General features: G+C 41.3%; 1 protein-coding gene and 1 pseudogene across 6 annotated transcripts in view; both read right to left on the bottom strand.

Moving 5' to 3' along the window:
* The window catches only part of PTPRM (protein tyrosine phosphatase receptor type M), a 900,933-nt gene that overhangs the window by 217,691 nt on the left and 657,841 nt on the right, over window positions 1-25,401 (bottom strand). The gene's annotated exons all lie outside the window — the stretch shown is intronic.
* LOC148526945 (serine/threonine-protein phosphatase PGAM5, mitochondrial pseudogene) lies at window positions 11,470-12,477 on the bottom strand (annotated as a pseudogene).

Below are 25,401 nucleotides of genomic sequence, written 5' to 3'. Positions count from 1 at the left end.
TATCCAGGGACAGGCATCACCGGCCAGGAGCCTTATTAGATAAGAAGCCCAAGGTATTCTACCTTTAGTAATAATAATAATAATAATAATAATGACTATACTTATATAGCGCTTTTCTCCTATAGGACTCAAGGAAGTAAATAGGACCATCAGAGAGAATGTAGCAATCAGAATGATAATGCACCTACCTATATACAATATATATATATATACTGTATATAACGTTTTATGAACTTGTGCTTTTGTTTAGTTTTTCAACTTTTGTCAAACTCTCACAGCATCATTGATAAGCTGAAGAGAGCAGCATGTTCCATAAATCACCAGTCATTACTATAAATAAATGGGTAGATTGAATCATTACGCTGACATGAATTCTACCATCTCAGTATATACGCTGGCTTGGGACTGCCATGATAATGCCTGAGAGTGGGAGGCACTGAGTCTTCAATGCTGAAAGCAAAGTAAATTATCCAGCAATATAAATGCTCAGTTGTGGATGTAATGATGTTTAAAAACAATCTTCTGTAGTATGATGTAGTATTATTTATTTGTGTACTGTATTGTACTGTTTTGTTTGTTTACCCTTTGTACGGCGCTGTGGTGCTATATAAATAAAGTATAATAATAACAATAACAATATACAGTGCTCTTAGCAGGGAAGATTAGATATTGATTAAAGTCAGTGACTAGGTAGATAAACAGTACTTTCACCGATATATATAGCAGCCTCTAATCAGTAACTTTGAATTTTCGTTGATGGACAAATATAGTCTTATTATTCAAGGAAAGATAAGACAGTACAGTTTATCTTCCTATATAAGATAAAACAATGTTTTATTTCTTTAGTAATACTTTCATTTTCTGTATTCTCTAGTATCACAAAAACATTGGTAAAGACCTCCAGTGGTGTACTGGAAAGAAGATTACTGACATTTGGCTCTTAGGAGGCCTTGTAAACTATGCCAGATAATTAATAATCCAAGGGTCACATCCACAGGGCCCAATGATCAAGCCACCTGGCATTCATTCTTGGTAACAATCCAAACCTGGACAAAGTAAGCAAAAAGTGTACACCGACAACCTCTACAAAACTTCTGCCCACCCGATTCCCAGGGTTCCCAACCAAAAGTCATACTTTAACCAGGGACAACCAGTAATCCCCATAACCTTAACCTCAACACAGGTTGTGCCAAATATATGAAGCACAACAATATTTCCATATTAAACATTGTCTTGTATTATTTTGCTTTTAATTATTATTTTTATTCTTATTATTATCATCATCATTATCATCATATTATCTACTTTGTTGTAGTAATGCTATAATTTATTGTCTTGCAGATAGATGATATTCACAAGAAAAAAAAAGATCTATTATAAGTTATCCTTCGAGCCAGCGTTTGCCCTCCTGCCTCATTGCATTTACTGTCCTCCCTGAGCTAGACTTAGAAAACCTGCGTTACAATGAGAATAGTTTTTTGTTTCTTTAGTAATGATGCAGTTTTTCTTATTTCTTTATAATACCACCTCCATTATACCCATGAAATAATACCACCTCCATTATATCAATGATATTATAGCACCTCCATTATACCCATGATATAATACCACCTCCATTATACCCATGACATAATACCACCTCCATTATATCAATGCTATAATACCACCTCCATTATACCCATGATATAATACCACCTCCATTATACCCATGATATAATACCACCTCCATTATACCCATGATATAATACCGCCTCCATTATACCCATGACATAATACCACCTCCATTATACCCATGATATAATACCACCTCCATTATACCCATGATATAATACCACCTCCATTATACCCATGATATAATACCACCTCCATTATACCCATGATATAATACCACCTCCATTATACCCATGATATAATACCACCTCCATTATACCCATGATAAAATACCACCTCCATTATACCCATGATATAATACCACCTCCATTATACCCATGATATAATACCACCTCCATTATACCCTTGATATAATGCAGGCACTAGTGTTTGGTTTGGCCCAACTGCCTAGATTCAAAATGGAATTGAGGACATGAAGAACAGTGTTCATGAAGGAAAGGGAGACACTTTGCCAATGGCTTTTCCCTGATATCTCGATGGAGTTGTAAAATATATTGTATAAACTGCAATAATAGTACATTCTAGGGTTTATATTTAAATATTAGAATAAAGATATTTATTTGAAATGGTTAAAATAGGCCTTATTAAGTATTTTTCTATTATTATTTTAGTTTTAGTTATTAATTAAACATTGATTGGCGATATAGAACCCAGACAAGGCAATACCTTTGTGGTATTTACCGTGTTTTCATGAAAAGAGTCTCTGGCACGGTATTCAAATGACTTGTATATTATTTTATAATCTTACTAAGTCTCAAAATTTCTTCTGCAAACTGTGATACAAGATTATTATTTAAAAATTGAAAGAAAAAACACTAAAGTTCAATTACCAACAGAATTTGCCTTTCACACATTTGCATAAATGAATGAGGGTGTTCTGTATTTTCCATAATTTTTTTTTTACACTGGAAAATAACCCAATGTTGTGAATAGACTGACACTGCATAAAATCCATTTTAAGAAAAAGCTTTAGCAAATTGATCTGAGAAAATGTCAGCAGTATTTTTGTAATATTGGCAAGTGCGCTAATACCCTTCAGAAATGTAATATGATAATAAGGTCAGTTGGAACAAATAATTTTAATCTTAACTTGCCAGCGTTTTCTATGTACATTCCTCTGTTATAAAAACATTTCAATTGTACACTTTTTGTGTTAACAGTTTACTGTATACAGTTGAATAATGTTTATACTGTTATTGGGGCTTTTAAAAAATGCTATATGTTGACTAAATTAATATTCAGTACTTTAGATATGAAGGTCCTCTATTACAGCTAGGTAAGTAATATTTTGTAGCCTACTGTTCACTATTGTTGCTGTCCACAAAGGAATTAGGCAAAAGCTATCCTAAGCTACGTATCCATAGATAACATGATTAACCACAGATCAATAAACATAACCAAAGTTCTGTAATATTAATTTTATTCACAAAATTGCATTTTTACATTGTCTTTTAAAAATGTAATGCAACTTACTGATTTAAAAACCACACCCATAAGTCACTTTAGCATTGTAAATGTCAGCCTTCGCAGAATGCTTTCTGTGAACACATTGGGGCATATTCAATCAGCTGCAGTGCTTACCGTGCATGTAAAGCTCTGGGTTTAATATTCAATTATTATGCATTTTTTCCATTCTGTAAACCCGCGGCTAACGTGCATCATCCCATAGATTGCGTGATAAGTGCCCGGAATCTATAGGTTATCGTGACTGCATTTAATGCAGATTTTTTTCCTTGCAGCTCCTGAGGCTGCGAGGAAAAAAAAATCTGCATTCAGTGCACCCTATGGGGCTTAACGCACTCAATTGGATAGCTCAGGGTAGAGCAATTGGCCACGGGTAAACTTTGCAGCTAATTGAATCTGCCCTACTCTGCAACCATACCAGTCCCTGTCCCATAGTTATAGATGTGCTCACTGGTACTCTATTGCCCCCAGGACATTTGCATGGAATTCATTTACCTATTTATCACAGTTTAAGAGTATTAACAAATGGAGGAGGAAGGCAAGGTCAGACCAGACACCGAAGTATAAAACTAGTAGGAAAAGGCAAGACCAGAAAAATGACACAAAGATCAGGGCCAGCAGAGATGAATTACATCTACCCTGCATCTTGTGAGCGCCCACATAGATACAACACCTGATGAGGCACATTAATAATAGACGTATAATAGGAATCTCACCACCCAGTAATATTTGCATTTCAGCAGTATATGCACCTTTGGATATCAGTAAAGCATGAAAAGACCATACCATCACATTTATGTTATTGGTGGTAGGTAGTTAAATAGTCAACAGTGATGCTGTTGACAGTTAAAATGTTGAGAGCGTAATGTCGATGGGTGAATGCTGACATGGGGTATTTAAAGCATTTTAATCATGTCGCCATTTTAACTGTAAACATTATGGAAAAGTATTGTGTTTATAGTTATAATGCTGTCACAGTTAAATGGTTTTAAATAACATTACTAACATGTCGGCATGCACCCGTCGACATTTTGACTCTCAACAGCATCACTGTCGACTAATTATACCAAATCCGTTATTGGTAACAAGTTATATTTAAATAGATTGTTATTTTCTAGGGCCAAAATACAAAAACTCCCTGCCCATCCCTACACAAAGTATATGTGAGTGTGGCACAGCAGTATGCATCTGTAAAACTGATGTAATTAATGCCAGTATCTACGACACCTTATACCCCTTTTACACCAGAGCTAAAACCCGGGTTATTGCAGGGTTAACCCGAGTAGTTCCTTGGTGTAATAGGGGACAGGGTTGGATTCCCGGGTCAAGTGACCTGGCAATCCAACCCCGGTAATTTGCAGGGTTTAACATGTGAAACCCTGCAGTGTAAACGGCGCGATCCGGGTCACGATGACCTGGAACGTGCCGCATGCGGCTTCAGTGGTGCTTGGAGATGACATCATCTCCAAGCATCCACTTCCACGCCGGAAGAGACGGGTCACTGAAGACCCGGCTCTGGTGTGAACGGCGCCGACTCAGATATATCCTGGGTCGGCACCAGCTAAATTCCGGGTCTGATCCGGTTTGGAACTCTGGACCTGATTCAGAGCCGCTCGCAAAAAGCGAGCGCTCACTCTGAATCAGGGCGGCCGCTTTTTTTTTTTTAAACCATCCTCCTGGCTGCTTGCATAGCTGTGGGTGTCAGCTTTTGCGAGCGGCCAGGTGATGGTCACAATGGTCGCGACCATCGCGACCATCGGGCTTGCGACGAGACCCTTGTGCTAGGGTGTCGCTCCCGCAAGCCCCAGTGAGCGTTTGGCTCTAATAGAGCCGGAAGCTCACCACTGACATCACTCGTGATGTCAGTGGGGCCGCCCCCAAGCGGCAGGCGTTCCTTCGGGAACACCTCCGTTTGGCCTGCCACCCCCCCTGCCCGCCTCCAAAACGGGGCAAGCTGTCGATCAACATCGACAGCCGCCCCTTGTGGATGCGAGCGCCGGAGCGAGTGATTTCTTGCTCGCTTTGGGGCTCGCGCGTGCGCACTGCCCGGCCATCTACTCACTTGCGAGCGCATAGCGCTTGCGAGCGGGTCTGAATCAGGCCCTCTGTTCCAACCTCCGAGTCAGACCCGGAATTTAGGTATAAAAGCGGTATAACTGACTCAAAATAACAAAAGATGGAATCAAGTGCAGTTGTTACATACAGTAGCTCAATAAACCTACAACAGAAACTTTATTTCTCAGTAGCTAAAAAAACAACGTAACAATGTATATGCTTGGTAGTTCACTGTACAACTTAAACCGCATATCCACTTGCCGATTAAAATGAGCGATTGAACGATAATGACATGATCACTTATTGTGCATGAATCGGGCATGAAAATGTCGAAAACGACCGGCGATGCGCGCTCCCGCTGGTCGTTTAAGACATCAATCATCGCCTGAACATGATGGTCAATCTGCCGATAACGACAGATTGGGCCTGTTTGGGGATGTGGGAGGGTGTCTGCACTGAACGACTATCATTCAGTGTGGGCATCTACAGGATGAGGAACGACTGAACGATTATGATGCCGTAATCGTTGAAACATTCCTCAGGCAAGTGGATACACACCTTTACTTTCTACAGATAGAAAATTAAAGAAATTAAATTCTAGATTCCATGGGCGAATCTATAATAGATGCAGGGTGTGCGGTGCACATAGTCCACCAAGTCCAGGGGGGCCAACACCACACACCCTGTACTATTAGGCAATATTCACCTGTCCATTAGCACCACACGAACCACGGGGAAAATGGCAGGGTACCATTTTCCAAGAGAGTTGAAGAAGAGCGATCACAGGGGAACATGGACGAGAGTGTGTGGGGGGGGGCCTCGCACAGAGGCTGCTCATATGCCCCTTCCTCTCACAATCCACCCCTGTATGTTTCTCTCATTTTTATTTTACAGTATGAAAACACATGATAACACAATATCACTAACCTATAAATAACATCACATTCCAAACAATGCCAGAAACTAAGTATCTGTGAATAAGTACTCTTACTAGACTACAGACAGGGGGGGGGATCTTCCATGAATTAACACAGACATGATTTCAACCTGATTGGTACTTAGCACGGACATAATTGAAAAAGCTTCTTACACTTGTTTTCAATAATCTCAGTTTTTTTCCAGTGTGATCTTCGTTTCCTAAGCAAATCTCATATCAGGTTACTAAACTATGTACATCTCTCACAACTCATGCTAAGCAATCAGGGAAATGCCAATTTATTTCTATGTGGTCTCATTGCAACTAACAAGTAACAATCAAGCTAGAGAAATGTCAAATCAGACAGTAGGAGTTGTACTGCTAGGCAGGTTGTGCTGCTGCTCAGCAGAGCATTGTGATAACACAGCCATACTGATGCACTCAAGCATGTTTATTTCAAATGATGAAAACAAAAATGTGAATTAACGTTTCAAAATAGGAAAAGATTTAACAGAGTTATGAACTTTATCTGCAATTTCTTTGTTACTCCTAGTTTTGGAAGCTTTCTGGGAAGGAAGAAATAGTGCTGCCTTGGTTTTCTATCCCTGTGGGAAAGGTGTGTCTATGGGGATTCAAAACTGTAACATTAGTTTTTACTGATTAAGTGACAAAAACAAACCAAATGCCCAACTTGTTACTATATATTATTGTCTATTTTACATCTGCTAGTAAATCACCCTTAGTTACATTACCATCTAAAACACTAAAACCTGTTTTGTTGTGCTATTTACAGTCAAAATAAAGTGGTACTATAATATAAAACTGTCAAAGACTCATGTAATGAACCACAGTTTTCAAAGGATCATATACTACTCTACCACTGAATTGAGGTGTAAAATCCGCAGTACAGTAGTTTGTTCGTTACTATAATCAGGTTAGATGAGTTCTTTGTCTTTAGTGGGACCTGATACATAAAACTTGGGAGTCTGTTTTACATATGGGCTAACATATTTATTGTTATTGAAAATGCCATTTCTTTTTTGTTTACTTAAGACTACATGGCCATTGCTGCACTTGGCTTCCTGGCTGTTGACATTAAGGCTCTTCTAGCTGTTGGGGCATTTGCTGTGGAGGTACACAAAAGTATCATCCCATGTACAATACTTCACACTCTCTCACAAGGTGCTGTGGATGGGGACCAGAAGAAACCAGCATCTCAAACTGCAGCTGATCGGTCCTGGTAGGTTTAATAGCCCTGCCACCTCCCTTGTGCTGGTGATAGTTCGTTCCTGTTTACATGTAGCTGAACCTGTGTTCCTGACTTCTATTCTCTGTTGCTGACTTGGATTGTGTATTGGATTCTGTTGCTCTCTCCAGTGTCGACCCGTGGTTTGTATCTGGTTACAAGTTGTCTGCCCCCAGACCTGACCCATGGAGAAAATATCATTTAAATCTGTCTGCCACCAGGCCTGACTCCTGGACTGTTTAATGTTTATGCCTTAACCACCAAACCATGCTCAATCCTATCTACAGTACTTCTGCCTTTATTTACTGTTACAGTTACTGATCCCACCTGGGTCAGTATTTTATTTGTATACATTGGGCTATATTTACTAAAGTGAGAGTTTTTAGACTTGGAGATGTTGCCCATAGCAACCAATCATATTCTACTTAACATTTAACTAGCACCTTATAAAGGATAATAGCTAGAATCTGATTGGTTGCTATGGGCAACATCTCCACTTCTAAAAACTCTCACTTTAGTAAATATACCCGATTGTATACATTTCTCTTGATCTTTACATAGATAGAGCAGGATGACGTGAGCTTCCAGATTTCTGCCCATCACTCTCTGTTCAAAGGTTCCCCAATATTAGATTCCCTGGCATATTCATGGGTGATGCAAGTACAGGAAATACAGCATACTGTATGATGTGATGATTAAGCCTTCAATGTTACCACAGCCTTCAATGTGACAGATGATCTAGCTGTGAAACGAGATCCTTGGGATGCATGAAAATATTTTTTTTTGGGAGTTGATAAAAAAATGTTGGATCTTGGACCATAAAAGTGAAGAAAGAGAGGGTAGCCTATAAGTGTCAGCTGCAATAGAGACCCATGTTATTTTCAAAGAGTCTGCACTCCATTGCACACAATGGGCTAGTTAGGTAGCTTGATAATACTGTTTAAAAATTTGGGACTCCCTTCCCACTGCTGTGAGTACTTTCTAGCATTTTTTGGGGCGCTTTGTGGCCTGGTTTAAGGGAGGAGTTATGTGCTGCAAAAATGTGGATGTTTTGGGGGGAGAGGCTCTCAAATGGTATAGACATGAAATAGATAGAGGAGTCTGTGGAGGATATTCATTTTAACAATGTTAAATCACCTGACCCATTAACTAAATGGTGTATTCCAACATAATGGGTCATTCTTCATTAGAGAGGAGATGGGTGTAATTCACCTGATAGGGTTTAGGATAATTTTTAGTGATATAAATGCTAAGATATTTAAGATTTATCTACTGCCAGCAGCAACCAGATCAGGAAGCTGAGTGATGTCTCAGTGATACCAGGTGTGACCTTTAAGGAGCCCACAGTCATCAGCAGATGTGACTAAGAAGATGGTAGATAGGTAAGTAATAATAGTAATATTTTCTTGTCTAATAAACATATAAAAGTTATTTGATGATTGGTTGCTCTGGTTCACTGCAAATCTTGCACCTAAATTTAGCACATAAGTCATATTACTTACCTGTCAATCACGTTTCAGGGTATTTCAGCTGGCACAACGCAGTATACATTACTCTCATGAAATAAAAATTAATTTGTGACAGGGAAAGAGCATTCCCATTGAAAGCTACAGATGTGTCCTCATATACCTAGACTTATTGTGCCATATGGCATGAGACACCTGATTCCCATTACATTGTTACCTCAATTTTGCTACTTTGGGGAATAAAATCACAATTAGTAGGCTTTACCATACTGTCTGGACCACAAAAGGCACTTGCCATGTATCTCATACAACAAGTGATATTACTGTCGTTGGAGAAGTCTCTGATGTGCCTCTGCGGGATGTTATGGTAGTAAAACACTGCTCGTGTCTGCAATACAATATCTGTACATGCACACAGGAGCACGTCGTGCAAGGGTTCTACAGGAACTTGCACTTAATTGAATCTGCCCTTTTGTGTACATCATTTTAATTAATAGCTGTATTATAATTTAAGGCAACTGCTATAAAAAAACAGTACAGTTCTGTGAGCAATTTATGATCAATTAAGTTTTCACATGTCAGCAGCATAGAAGGTGAAAAGTAATAGAGTTTAAGTAATAAAATTAATCAGTAATATATGAAATCAATAATCTTAATAAATGCTTGTGCCGTTCACATTATGGGTATAAGGATAATGTAATTTCTTTTGTTTTCACTTTTATTACCGAGATGGCTGTTTTAAGATTTCACAAGTAAATCTTTCATATACAGCCCATCCACCGTATTTCCTCACTATAACTGTACCACACCTCCAGAAGCTACAGAGAAATGCCAGTCACAAATGACGGCTTTATTATTCTTGGCTAACAATGCTGTGTACTTTCCCTACCATTTGCCTTATGAATCAAATGTTATTGTAGCCTTATGAATCAAATGTTCCCCTCACGTCTTATGGGTAAATCCTATTAGGTGCAAATTGTGAGATGGGATTTTCACTTCGATTTTACATAGCAAATTAATTTTGCAATCCAATTAGCAACTCGCACTGATCAGTCAGACTGAATTCGCAACTTCCACTCGCACCTCCCTGAGGGTGAGAGATTGGAAAAGAAAATCTTTATTTTAAGGTTAAAATGTGGGGACACTGTGCTGAACCTCTTGGACACCCCCCCTAATGACCAATTAGGCAATTGGAAGTTTCTAATTAGCTTATTTAGTCCAATAATTACATGTCATTTTTTGGGGGGTAAAAAAATAAAAAATGTCCTTAAATTACCCCAAAATCAACTTTTTCGTTAGTTTAGGCACCCCAAATTTAGTTACAATAATTTTTTAGTTGAAAAATAATTGTTTTTATCATTTTATTTCACCATTTTTCAAGGTGCCCTCAAAGTACCCAAAAATCACCCTTTTCCCTACTTTTTTTTGCATTTTTCGATTTAATTCGTTTGAGATTAAACGAAAAAAGTTAGTTTTTTTTATAATTTTCTTGCATTTAAAAAACCCCCCACAAATCAGCCATTTGACACCATTTCAAAACCTACAGTAACTACCTAATGGCCACAAACAGTCGTCTATACAGTCCTGCTAACGAAATAATCAATTTTGGGGGTGCCAGGATGGTCTCCCCACATTTTCATGCATTTCTCGCAAATCTCATTTGGCAGTCAATTCGCACCCCTCCACTGTGAGTAGTACGAAGCTGCATTTTTAATTGGATTGGAGAATTCTCGGGAGCGCTATTCGCGGCGATGTGTGCTAGTTTAAAGAAACAAACTTGCTACTTGCAATTCGCACCTAATTGGATCGCGCCCTTAGATTGTAAGTTCACTTGGGTAGGACCAGGGCCAGCCCGATCCAAAATTTTTTGTTAAGTGAATATATTTTTTAATGCCCCCAGGGTTACTGTTGCATGCATAGAAGTTGGAAGGCATGAATCGAAAAAATTAAGGGGTCGTGGTCTTGTGGGAAAAGCTGTATACAGTATAAACAGTGTGTGTGTGTGTGTATATATATATATATATATATATATATATTCAGTGACACAGTCTGATTGCCACCTGCCCGCCTGAGCTCAAATGAAATTTATTTTGTTTTGTAATGCATATATTTAGTGTATAACACGTCAACCTTAGGATGATACTTTGTATCAAGTACAATTTGAAGTAGTCTTTGTACAAATCATCAGACAAGTATATGGTTTTAATATGTTTCACACAAGTTATTTAGAACAAAGAGGCTCAGGAGTTTCTATTAAAAGCAACAAATGGTTTCAGGTACGTATTGAAGAGCATAATTTGCTCCAGACACTTACCCATAAAGCATCTATATCACCATTGTTTTTTTTTATATCTAATATGGTTATATAGGAGGCATTGCATCCTCACTATGCCACTTGTGTTACAATAAATATACAGAAGATATACATACATGAGATTTGGTTCCATCCAACTAGAAAAAAGTTATAGAATATATTCCACCCAGTGATACTGCAATGAATGCCCCAACACAACAGGTGCTTTACATTGTTAGCCAGTGTAAACAGGAATTTGACAGCTTACTATTACAGTTCTAGGATAGGTTAATGTAGAGTGAAGAGAGGTTTATAAAAATGTTGATTTACAGTATCTAATTCATCAACATGAACTATTTTATCTGCTGAGATATTTAACAGCCATGTATCCAGCATCACCAAGCATCTTGAGGCTCGCATTGACATTATGGTGGATCATGAAGATCAGTGACACTGCTATGGTGGAAAGACATGCGTGGCCAGGCTTCTGAAGGCACTTTTAGAGCCCTGCATACAATATACTGTATGACATTCTCATGACAGACAATTATCTCATTGACATCCCCTGTCTCGTCATGGGCTGCATGGTGGATGTACTCCCGGAATACCACCTCAATACGGGGGCCACCCTTATAGTACACAAAGTCTGGCTTCCAGTGAGACTCTGTAGGATCTGGTCTGATGGGAGCACCTTCCTGCAGAAAGTCAGAGCTAGATGGGTCCACATCATGCAGGTATTTCACACTTATTTCTGAGGTCTCTTTAGCTCAGGTTAGAGTGGAGTATACCATTTTATGGTAATTGTAGCTTAAACTTGCAAGGTGCTGGCCAGTGAAGTCTGCCTGGTCACGACCAAGCGGCGTTAGGACATTCTCTCCCTCCATATCATACTGACTGTGCCAGATGAGGAATATATGGCGCATGGCCAGGGACTTGTTCTTCTTCAGTTGCTGCTTCAGTTCCTTCTCAGTGTCCCCATCCACCTCACTCAGAGACTCAGAGATTGATCAGAGACATTGGCTCACAGCGGTCCCAGTTACGCTCCCAGTGGCCGGTACAGGAAGGTGCCTAGGAACCGACGGTGTAGGTATTGGAATCATACCCACAGTGGCGACAAAAGTGGCCGCAGCGCCCCGGCCATGATCACTCTGCAGAGAGACATCTGTACTACTCCCAAGTGATCATATCGTATCCGTCTGAGTTTAATTTGCATGTCGCTGGCTGAGGCCGGGTCAGGGCGCCCTTCTCTATGTGGCGACCTACTCGGCTGCATAACCAGCGTATCTGTAGAACTGGCCATGGGCAAGACTATATTTACCTTCTGTTTCAAGTTATTATATGTAACTTGTATTTTGATTCCCTCCATGTGCCGTGCTGCTGTGTAAAGCTGGCATTTTATAAATAATTATTTCAGAATTTCCTAAACTAGTACTCCTTCATTCATTGTTATTGTTTGTCATTCTTTGCATTAGTTAAACCACCCTAATTATAACAGCAACTCACCCAAACAAAATAGACCTGATTCAGAGATGCATGCAATGCCGCCTGCATATAGATCTAGATATTTAGCAGACAGCACATGTGCCAGGGCTTGCAAACGCAACTTAGGGATACTATGAGCAATTCTGAGCTGTATGCATCTCAGCCGGATCCCCATTAGCTACTAAGTGGATGTTACTGGGCAGCAATGAGGTGTTCGCACATACAGTAGGATAAGTGTTCTGTGGATGTGCAGTGTGCGTGTTGACGAGTGGCGCATATTTAGAGATTCAGCTGCTTTAAGTCAAATCCCCTGCACTAAGGATAGGGCTATTTTATATGCATACTGATGATGATGGCGGATGAATGGGATAGTGCGGTTGTATATATATGGCCAGTGGGGCACTGCCTGTGCTGCAATCAACATTCCCGGCGCCATGGATCCGGCAGGATCCGGGACCGGTGCATGCACACAAGCAGCATTCACAGGCTCAGCACCTGCGCAATGTATCTGGCAGTCTCCGAGACTGGCGCATGCACACAGGCAGCATCCACAGTCTTGAAGTCTACGCAATGGATCTGCGCAATGAATCTGGCAGGCTCCAGGACCGGCACATGCGCATAAACACTAGACACCGGCCTCCAGGGACTGCATAAGATGCTGCCAATAGAAGCCAAGTAGGACTGGTGGAAAGACAGATGTGTGGCTTCCTATTGGAAGCGCTCTCTTTTAACTATGGCCCGGACTGGCAGTCCCAGGGGGAGAACACACCTTCTCCTGGGACTGTCTGTCCTGTGTGTGATTGTCAGGTAGGAGCTCTAATGGAAAGCCACTGACAGTGAAGCCAGTGCACTGACTCACTGGCTCATTGGTGGATTGTATTGTGGGGTAGTGGTGGGGGGGCCTGCAGCTCTGCAGACCCTAGGTAAATGCCTCCTCTGGATACAGTCTACTCTGAATACAGACGTAAATTAGCATTTATTTGCTTTACATGCAACTGTGAACCAGGCCTAATGTGTCATATGTGAGATCACAAACATATCAGCATTGTAAAAAGACAAATGGCACAGACAATCACAATGTGATATTGTGTAAATAGTTTACAAATAGACATTAAGGGGTCTATTTACTAAGCAGTGTTAGGTGGTAAAGTGAAAAGTGATAAGGTGCCAGCCAATCAGCTCCCAACTGTAATTTTTCAAACAGCCTGTGACATGGCAGTTAAGAGCTGATTGGCTGGCACCTTATCACTTTTCACTCTGTCTCCTAACACTGCTTAGTAAATAGACCCCTAAGGGCTCTATTTAGTACAATCCACATTTCAAATGCGGTTATAGTATGATATATTCACCCTTGTTGCTGCTGCTCCTGGCCCTGGTTCGCACTTACCTGTACCGGGGACAGAGCAGTGATCTCCTCTGACTGGCTGATCAGCTGATGCTGCAGTCAGTTGAGATGCTGGAAAGTGCTGGCCAGCACTTTACTGCATCTCAGCTTACAGCAGTCATCAGCTGATCAGCCAGTCAGAGGGAACCACAGATCACCTGTCCTGGCACAGGTAAGTGAGAACCAGGGGCAGGGGGGCTGGCACAGCAGCCACTGCGGGTTCAGCGGTGGGGCTTCACTGGCGGCTGCTGCGGGAGGCGGGTCAGTGGCGGCACACTCGGTCAGTGGAAATGTTTAACCAGGGCAGAGGAGTGCAGCGGCGATGGTTTTGTAAACTATGGGGGGGTTTTATGATTCTTTTTTTATTATTTTTTTAATAGTGATCAGCTTGTGGTCCATTTAGACCACACAGCTGATCGCTGGGGCCGGCTCTTGGCTCTGCTCTGCCTGTAAGGTTATCGACGAAGATATAAGAAAACATACATACATAAAGTGACAGAAAATACATAAATTTAAAATTGCACCAAGACCAAGACAATCTGCCCTAAATTATCTAAATATGCATGTATCTAACAAGTGAGGCATCCCTCAGATAGCTTGGGAAATGTTTGACCTATTCAATATCTGGTGTACATTTAGACCATAATTCGGCTGCTACTGTGAAAGCTGAAAATAGACTGTGCATTCACACGCACTGGGATCTGCTTTCCCCAGTCCTGCAAAGCGTCAGACTGGGAATGAGAATCCCGTGCAATGGCACAGTGAAGTTACAGTCAACCTGTTTCTGCTGCCAGCACTAAGATTCTGGGCTAAACCCTGTTGCAAAGCATTGCAGGGTGTCAGCCTTAATCACGGCTGGTGAGAGAACAGGAGAAGAGAATAAAGTACCTGTAAGTAAGTGATGTAGAAATCCCAAAGGGGCAGGTGGTCAAATGGTGCAGGGGTCCTCTGTGCACACAGGGGTACCCCTTCGCCCGTGTATGTATGTTTTCTTATATCTTACGGTTGTAAGTGATCAATTACACTCACTGGCACTTTGTGCTCAAATGCTTTTTTCACTGTCTATTTGACATATTTAAGTGTGATTGTTATTAATGTAAACATAATTTTCTTTTCTTTTTTCTGTATTGTCACATTACATCTGGATCTTGCTTATGATCTCATGTGTGTTCTTTGTGTATCGTATTCCAGGATTTTAGATTAATTCATTAAAAGGTATATTTTATGAAGAGGTGTGCCCCTATATATAGGAGTACTTTTTTCTGTCTTTCTTGTTGCACTAAAATAATGTTAAAAGGGTGTGAAAACACCCATTTCACATTATTTTAGTAAAAATACTGTTAATTAATAGGCTCCTAAGGGACAGATTCAATAAGCTGCACTAAACCTCTGCCCTTAGCTTTTCAATCAGAGCTGCTACTCCGCACATTCAGCCTCAGAGGGCGCAGCTAATTGACTGTGCACCTAAGATTGTCTCCAAAGCAAAAAGGCTTGTCACTTATAGGTGTGTCTCTCTATACAACTAATTTCATTCTTGTTATTTCAAATAGCTACTTGTAGATTTAATTAAAACTTTCATTTACCAGGCATACTGCAGGAAATATTCATATTTAATAGATTTTATTTCCAAAGGATGACTGAGGATTATGGGGGTGAATTGGTTACCATTGCAAAGCTGCACGCAGGCATATACTGTAGTGTGTAGTGCACGCAGGCATATACTGTAGTGTGTAGTGCACGCAGGCATATACTGTAGTGTGTAGTGCACGCAGGCAGCTTTGCAATTCCGTCCTTGCTAATATGCAAATTCAGCAGGAAGTGTATGACACCCCTGCTGCATTTACAATCCCAGCACTGAGACGGAGTTCGCAGGCTGGGATCACCATCGTGACCATCGGTGGTTGATGGTCGCGATGGTGGACGGTGCCGAGCAGCCAGCCAGCTTACTCAGGCTCCGGAAAAACGGGAAAACGGGATGGACAAACTCCCATTTCCAGGAACTGCAGCAGCCCCTGCACCTCCCCTTAAATGCCTCTGCCTGTCAATCAGGAAGAGGCACAGAAGGGTCTGCGTGCGACTACGCAGGACCCATTCTGCACACTCCCAATAATCGGGAATCTGCGCTCAGCAGTGCACTTGCGCGCGCTGCTGAATCAGGACCTACGTACATAGTAGAGAGAAAGAAGCTGCAGAACGTAAGCAGCATCATATATGTTTTGAGTGTATTAAGTAGATGTAATTTGTTCAGTTATATTACAACATAGTCATACACACACACATATACTGTACACACACATGCCATTGATTTATTTTTTGTTTTTTATTCAACCAGTCTTTTAAATTTGAAAAAACAAAAAACAAAAACAAACATTGCATTTAACATTTTATTTTAGACAGGTTGATACTTGCTACTTTTATACATTGCAGTAGTTACTTTTCTGGCTTTCACCTTGCAAAAGATCAGGCAGCTGCGGGAGGCACTGTACTGTATAGAAAAACATAGCAGCATGGGCACATTATTGGGGGAGCAGGAAGGAGGAGGCTGGGTCAGGCAGTCTGAGGAAGTAAAAAACTGTACAGAATACATTTAGCAGTATGATTATGATCATATTATTGGAAGAGAGGGAAGGGGGAGGTGGATTAGGTAATCTTAGAAGGTACTGTACTGTACAGATAAACTTAGCATATCATTGGAGGAGAAGGAAGGTAAAGGTGGTGTCAGGAATTCTAAACAGGCATTGTACTGTGTAGAATAATCTTAGCAGCATAACCACATTATTGGAGGAAAAGGAGGATGGAAGCAGGGTCAGGCATTCATAGTAGGCACTGTACTGTACAAAATAAACTTGGCAACATGGCCACTTACTAAAAGAAAGGGAACTGATATGGGAGGTCAGGCATTCACAGGAGGCATTGTACTGTGAGGATAAACTTAGCAGCATGGCCACATTATTGGAGGAGAGGGAATGAAGATGTATCTCAGGAGATCTCAGAAGTTACTGTATTGTACTGATAAACTTAGCATATCATTGGAGGAGATGGAAGGGGGAGGTGGTGTCAGGAAGTCTCAGAAAACATTGCACTGTGTAGAATAAATTTAGCAGCATGGCCACATTTTTGGAGAAAAGGGAAGATGGAAGCAGGGTCAGGATCTCTCAGGAGGCACTGTACTGCACAAATAAACATGGCAAACATGGCCACTTATTGGAGGAAAGGCAACAGAGAGGTGGGGGCAGGCAGTGTCAGAAAGTACTAAACTTTACAGAATAAACTTAGCAGCATGGGCACATTATTGGAGGAAAATGAAGATGGAAGCAGGGTCAGGCACTCTCAGTAGGTACACTACTGTACAAAATAAACTTGGCAACATGGCCACAATGCTCCTGATGAAGGTGTGTAAGCACACAGAAACGCGTTGAGCCCACTACAAAGAACTGAGGGAATCTATAACGGCACAAAACTGTCTAATCTTGGCTTGTCTACCAGGAAAAGCTTTCGATCCCCACTGTGGACACCAACTAACGGCATGATATTAATAGAGCCGGCCCGCGCTCTTAACCATCAGAAACTTCTTTGCCGACTACTGATCCATGTGCCCTACAATGGGAGACCCCGCTGCAAGACCAAGTCAAATCCCAGTGTGGCTGCCCGCAAGCCTACCAAGCAGTCTGGGTCGCTCAGTTGACAAGGGAGCACACGGTACATTGGACCTGCACATTGGTCTGTTTGCCCTCGTTTAATCCACAGGTTGCTATGGGATATAACCTGATGAAAGGACACTCTACAGCAGGGGCTGGCTGGCAACTTTCAGCCTGGGGGGCAACACAGGCAAGTGGCCCCGGCTTTCTCCCCCCCAAAAAAAATCAACCTGTGAAAATATTTTTTATATATAATTTCAACGACCAGCACTCCACCAAAACATGTGTAAAGAAAGTACATTGCCTTGGTGCCCTCCCCGAGGATGTAGTCTCACGGTGCAATATCGGCAAACAATAGGTCATCTTAATACCAACGTTTGAATCTCCTTTATTTATTAATTTATTATTTAGGGTCCCTGAGGAAGATCTCCAATATAGGAGATCGAAATGTTGGCATTAAGATGACCTAGTGTAACTTTATTGTATGGATTGGAGTCCTGTGAGTGCTGCCATCTGTTTGCTTATATAAAAGCAAAGCATATAAATACCCGTCCACTACCACTTTGGCTGTCCTTTTTAAAAAAAAAAAAATAGTCTAGTAAGTTGATCCTCCACAACACGTCAGGAATTATAGCACTCAGGAGCTCATTCAGACCCTCTCGCTATGATGCGAATGCTCGTAGATGACCGATCACATTGCGTATGCGTGAACCACAGCGAGAGATCAGGAAGCGTACTCTCGCCCAGCATAGACAGCCCAGCTGAGTGAGTGGCAGGAGAAGCCGTTTGTGGGTGGTGACAGGGGCAGGCCACTAGAAACGGGGGGGGGGGAGGTGCGAACGCAGGCATGCCTGAGTGTCCCAACGCCGTTACATAGGCGTGCATAAATTACAGGCAGTGTCATTGTACACGTCACCTGGTTGAAATACACACTGAAGTGATCGCAGTGCTTGCGGCAGGGTATGGTCAACCTTAATCGCTGCGGTCGCATCCGATGGTGCTCGATGTACCAATGGTTTCAAGCACTTCCAGGAGATGACGTGTGCAAGTGGGCGTCTTATGAATGGTTGGTGGGTGTCTGCATACACACAATGATCACACACCAAGACAAGACATAGTGGGCGTGCGAATGTCTTGACGTGCGATGACCTGCCTTGCTGGGCGTGCGCTGGATTTGCATACGCATCGAGCGAGCGTTCGCATCTAGCGAGAGGGTCTGAATTAGCTCCTCAGATCCTTAATTGTGGACCACAGCTCCCCTATTTGGACCCGGGATTCACAAGACATAAAGTATCTGTAACTATGAAAAAGAAGAAAAGGGGGTGCTCTATCGTGCATGAAGCAATTTTATTCATAAGGCATAAAAAATGTCTCCAAGTATCGAGATAATATGCTTGTACCAGATTAAATAACACTGTGGGCTGGATACCACATGACATTTCCTGCAGCCCACACTGGCAATGCTCAACCACGCTGTTTTCCTCGGGAGAAGCACACTACACCGTAAGTCAGCTCACCAGCCACGACACGTTGGGATACTGGGACTCCACGCCACGAAGAAGACACCAAGGGCTGTACACACTGCGTCAGTCAGACCACACCCTAATGCTTATTTCACACTGACGAAGGGGGGGTCCTGAGGTGTCGGGAGGGGGCTGCCCTAATGATGGTGGGAGGGTAATAAGTGGTGGCTGCAGTGTTCCCAGTTATGGAGACAGTGAGCTAGATGTGGGGTTAAAACTGGGGGGGGAGTGATATATGAGGGTGACACTGTCCTGGATGGGGGACAGTGTGATGAGAGAGGCACTAGGCTGTAGAAGGGGATTGGGAATGACTGGAATGGCTGGAGTTTTCTAGGTGAGAAGGAGGCAGTGGGCTGGTTAGGAAGGGGAGGAGACACTGGGATGGTTAGGTGGGATACACTGGCATTTGGGAGATCAGTTATAGATGGTAAGGGACACTGGGCTGGACAAGGGGAAGACAGTAGGGTCAGTGAGATGGGGTATTACTGGGCTGAAAGCACTAACCTGGACTTGCTGGTCTGGTCCTACAAACACTCTCCAGCACCGCACACGCTGTCTGCTGCCTCCTGAGCAGCCCCCGCTTAGTCTCCATCTCGCTGCTGCGGTTGCTGCTAGGATTAGGAAGGGGACGCTGCCTCACTTTATGTCCAGTGTCTGTGGAACTTTTCTGGACCATAGGTGAGGGGGAGGGGGGGCCACGAGGGGGGGGTGTCAGGCCGCTTGGCTGGAAGATAGATAATATGCCGCGCCAGCGCAGGAGTGCAGCCAGCCAGCCAGCCACAGTCAGAGGCAGAGCTGTGAGGAGTCACTGAAGGCGGGGCCTCCCCCCAGCTCCCTCTCTTTCTAGTTGTCATCACTGAGGGCCGGCTCCCGATAAGCGCTGCGCGGGGCACATGTTTCTGAAAAATAAAATAAAACAAAACTGTCCGGCTCACCAGAATCTGCCCTTGGCCAGGAGGCATGCAGAGGATGCTCCCCGGCTGCTTAGTTTGTTACACGAGCTTCAAAAACGGCCGCACTGATTATCCGCTTTACACAAACTGAGTGGCCGGGAAGCATCCACAGCATGTCTCCCCGGTGCCAGTGTGTATGGAGCATAAGGCAACTGGCGGCCCTATAAAACTGGATTCATACCGGCCCGGGGGGCAGATGGCACCCTGCCCCCCGGCCCAGTCCGCCACTGCTCTACAGATGCCACGGCATTACAACTAAGAGGGTGAGCTCATTCCAATTTGCTAGATTACAATATCTCAATCTATGCCAGCAAGATTAAAGAATTTTCAGCGGCTGTTTTGCCACAATACTGTATATTGCTACTAAGCAAAGTCGTTTTTTTAATACAAACTCCTAATAACCAGTTCTGTTCATTAAAACAAAAATATACTGCGCTCTAATACTTAAGTTGGGACATTAGTGTAACACAAGTCAGTTGATAAGCATAAAAATATATTTAATCAATAAAAAAAACACAATAAAAGAATCCATAAAAATTAAATTATATATATATATCTATTATTGACACAAATTTATAATATAATGTGGATGGTTATGCACAAAAATATAAGAAATAAGAATAACCAACAATAAAAGAGAGTTGATCAGACTCTCAGTATAGATAAGAGAATATACAACAGTAAATCTCAAAAATGTTACTGTTGCCAGTAGCTATTCCAAGTTGAAGTCAATTGGATCCAAAAGACTGATACTAATATAGTTTAGTCTCTCAATAGTAGTTCCCTGGAGATTCTTTCTGATATAGGATACTGTATATACCAGTTCTCTTTTAGTTGTTATACAGTACATCACAACAAATGACCCGTCACGATAATGTCATGAAGTGTGGCAAATATATCTTTTAGGTTAGACCAAAAATCACAGTTTATGCCCCCTCAGGTTTAACTGCAGTTAATTACTATTCCGTATACTGTATGTGCATACCAAACAGCAGGATCTTATCAGCAAACGATCACTGACAGCCCGTGGTTTGCGCTGTACCTTTGAGGTGACCAGGAAGCTGCAGGGGAGAATGGTCTGATGTGTTGTGCCACCGCGAAGTGCAAGCGACTCCCGTCTCTGGATGGTAGATGGCGGTGTGGATGATGTGGCGGATAATGGTCCACAATCAGTGACCACGTGTGCCAATACTGTATTCGTGGTTCACTCTCCTCTACACAGCCACCTGGTGGTGTAAAAGCTTGCGGCAAAGAGTCAAGCATATAGCAGGCGTTTGCTGGTTCCTGAATATTGGTCAGTAATAGCTGAATGTAGATGTTGCATTAAAACAATCAGGAATAATTGACACTTTCCTCATCCACAGTGAACTTTTCTTTTGTTTGTTTACTTTAAATTACAAAGATTACACTTGCAAATACTTGAATATTACAATTATTTTGTTTCAGATCTTTTATGTATTAATTTGTTATCAATATTTTTCATTGTGAAATCGTCTATTTATACAGACTGTAAAAATAAATTTTTATTACTATACAAATATTCCTAATTGGCAGTTATTGAATAGTGCAGCCAATTTTTCTTTTATTATTTAACATGGCCACATTATTGGAGGAGATGGAATGGACACGCGGGGTCAGGCAGTCTCAAGAAGTACTGAATTGTACAGAATAAACTGAGCAGTATGACCATAAACTTAGCTATAGTTTCCCCACAGCCCCATTATTGGAAGAGTAGAAAGGGGGTTGCCTCAGGTGGCAGCTTAATCAATCAGCTTGTACAAATGCCGAATTATCTGAACAGCCCTGGAAACACAAAGGACCAGTTCTGAGAATGGATATTAGACCATTTGTGAACCAGCGGTCAGATATTAGGGATCTGTCACAAAATTATCAGAGCTCACTAATAGACATTATGTCAGTACCAACAGTCATGGATACCACTGGTATGCCTCCAGCACTCAGCAGGACAATGATTGCTGACCTTCCCAATTAGAATCCTTAGCAGAACCCAGCTGGGTAACCTCCAGCACCGATGACTTAAGTGGGGAATCACCCATCAGCCAGCCACTATAAAAACCTGCTCAGTGCACTCTAGTGTCTGAGTATAAAATATGTTTTATATAAATGCTCCCACTCCAGAACTATACTCTCCAGTATAGTTTTCTTCCAGTGTTGTTTAAACTCTGGTGTTCAGTTTTCTCGACAGCAGCACATCCATACCCTCATTTCCATTTGTGGTGTTTCCAGGCAGAGTCCTACTACCAGCTAAGTTGCTTTCACAGTAGGAACCAACTACATTGGGCCCCGACCTGGGCCCTCACTGAGTAAAGTCCATGTCCTCTTGCAGGGATTCCTGGTAAAATTCGTCGGGGATCTTAGACTCCACACCAGGGTATTTGGTTGCTCCAACTGTGCCTGTTTGCATTGAACATCTGTGTGGGTGTGTGTACTCTGATACAATTGCTGTCTATTTTGAGCTCCAGGGTTATTGCAATAACCATGAAGGAGCAGTACACCTGTAAAACCGTAATGCAGGGGTCCTAAGGTGCGCTCAAGGAGGCCAGGAACCTCTTGTGGAGCAGAAAGGCAAAAGCGTGACTCGAGGGATGACTTTCAACAGATCGCAGTGAGGGAGCTGGTCTGCTGCTATGCACGAAACCCTGACCCAGAATCAGGTCGTCTACGAATGACTTAGTACCGGACGGGCTCTTGCTTCTGGCTCCAAGTGCCCAGCCCTTCACCTGGTGCGACCTGCTCCGGGGACAGTGGCAGGTGGGGAGTTTGACTGGGGTGGTACACCTGCCAAACCATAACACAGGTGTCCTAAGGTGAGCTCAGGGAGAACAAAAACCTCCCGTGGAGCAGAAGGGTCCCACAGTGCCAACACATTAGTGCCTCTCATTCCATGCTGTGCTGTTCTCACAGTGCCAACATATCCGTCCCTCTCATTACACGCTATGTGCTGTTCCCACAGTGCCAACATATACATGCCTCTCATTGCACGCTATGTGTTGTTCCCACAGTGCCAACATATACGTGCCTCTCGCTGCACTTTACAGTTAACACTTCAGTGTAACTTATTGCATGCTGTACAAACAGTGCCAACACATCTGTGTACCTTGTGGCATATAAACCCCACACATTGTGTACTCATCTGTGCCTACTGTGTTATACACCTCAGAGTATTTTCCATAGCTACCACCTGTCAGCATATTGCAGCAATTACCTTTCGTTTTGTTTCCCCATAGAAGCAAAATCCAAATGCTTCACACATTACTACTTTGTTATGACAAAAAGGGAGATTTAAAATATACATGAGCAATTGAATCTTCTTAAATAATGGCTGAATTAAAACAATTATTACATTTAGGCGTTTTAATTGTTACAATAAATTAACCTGAAATAGTTTTTATATATAATTTGAATAGTATTCTTTTTACATTATTTAGTCTAATACGTACCATTTTCCACTATTAATTATATAAGTGCAGTCTTTTTATTTTTGCATCCCTAGCTATTCTATATTTGTGCTTTCAAAAGTGTGCAACTCTGGTATGTTTTAGTAAACTCATGTGTAAATACTGTCTACCTATATCTATTGCTCCCATATGCCACTGTATGCTTCCAAATATTGGAGGATCCTGTGCCCAATTATTCCTATAGTTGGAGTTCTATTAAAATAATTCAGCGAGATAAACCAAGACTGTACTGGGAAAAATAGAACACATACTAGGCTTACCTATGTCCCAATTCTTTCCACCCTATTAAATGAACATTCACTTCATGTCAATGTAGGCTTGTTTCACTACCAAGTTTAAAACTAGGTAACTCATAAAAAATACATTGTAAATGTATTCTAGACGAAGAAAGACAGAAAAGTTAATTATTTTAGTGGGTTTTCAATATGAGTACAATAGCAATTTCCTAATACAATGTTTATATTTCTGTAGAACTCACAATAAGACAGCATGGTGTGTATTTATATACAGTACACCTATTATATACAATAATGTTAATTTTACCAGAGCCGTTTCTATGACAATGATTGATAGTACTCTGGAGGAAATTGATATATACAGAATTTTATTAAGAAAAAAATAATTTTCATTCTAGGCCTCAAGAAAATCAGGGATGGAAAAGAAAAACAGATTAAAATAAAATAAAAAATGTCCCCAACGTTGGTTAGAAAGCTTTAAAACATAGGTTAATAAAGGTTTCTAATACATAGCAATGTTTCACCGTATTAACATAATATGCAGGATTCAATTTTTTTTCTTTAAAACGTTAGTGCAAATAGTACTGATTTAAACCAAAAAAATTGGTATAAACCAAAAAAAAAATGTTTTTCTTTTTTTGCTTTTGTTTTTTTAAAACCTATTTCTTTTTCCAACCCTGAAGAAAATAAATTTATTCTTAACCAACTACAGTAATTCAGTGCTATTATAAAGTCTACTCTGATAAGCCACAACCGGGAAAAGTTAAGAGGCTGGAATCTCATGAAAGTAGGTGTTTTTAGAGTTAACTAATGAGATCAGCCACATAAAAAAATGTGTACTGTATGTACATAAAGATCAGTGGTCAATTACTAAGCTGGATGATGCTACCAAGATACAAGCACCACCAGATAATTAGCAGTAGTAATAAAGCATTTGAAGGATTAATGGTAGTCAGAAGTTCACACCATTAGCTCTCCTGAAAATGCCTGACCCCTGCTAAAAGCCAAATGAATTGTCAAACAGTGAAATAAGTATTTACAGTGTACTTTGGGCAATCTCCTAGTGAGTTTTGCCCTTCCTTTCTAAAAATGGATTTATAGCAATGTGATCACTCTCATTGTTAAAAAGTTATGACTCTCTTATTCAGGGGACCATACGCAGTGAATGTGTACCTGGCTTTTATTATTTTCTAGGAAACAAGTTTATCTCTTGGGCCTTGAATCATGTCTATTTATGCAAATTAATGGTTGAGTAATTTTTCTGTGTGTGGCTCAGATTCAAAGTAAGGGAAATATGATATATATGTCATATGTGGTCTACAATGTACTCTTTCTACTGTACCTATCACTTCATAACACTGTACAGATATCTGTGATTGGATATTTGCTAGGTCAGCTAACAAGGAACATAGAACATTTTATGTACTAAAAAAGTACTTTCTGCAACTGTTTCATTCAGCACTCAGAGTTCTGTTATGATAGTATTACCAGCAATTCAAACACAGTTGTATCTTTTATAAGAAATAATTGTTACGAATGGAAATCATAAAACAAAACATCTATGTATTGTACATTAAAGACTGAAGGATAAACAT

This window comes from Taudactylus pleione, unplaced genomic scaffold (genome assembly GCF_031769625.1).
Source record: "Taudactylus pleione unplaced genomic scaffold, aTauple2 ptg000093l, whole genome shotgun sequence".
Classification (NCBI taxonomy): Eukaryota; Metazoa; Chordata; class Amphibia; order Anura; family Myobatrachidae; genus Taudactylus; species Taudactylus pleione.
The sequence above is the reverse complement of the archived record's forward strand: the minus strand, read 5'-3'. Positions and strand labels throughout refer to the sequence as shown.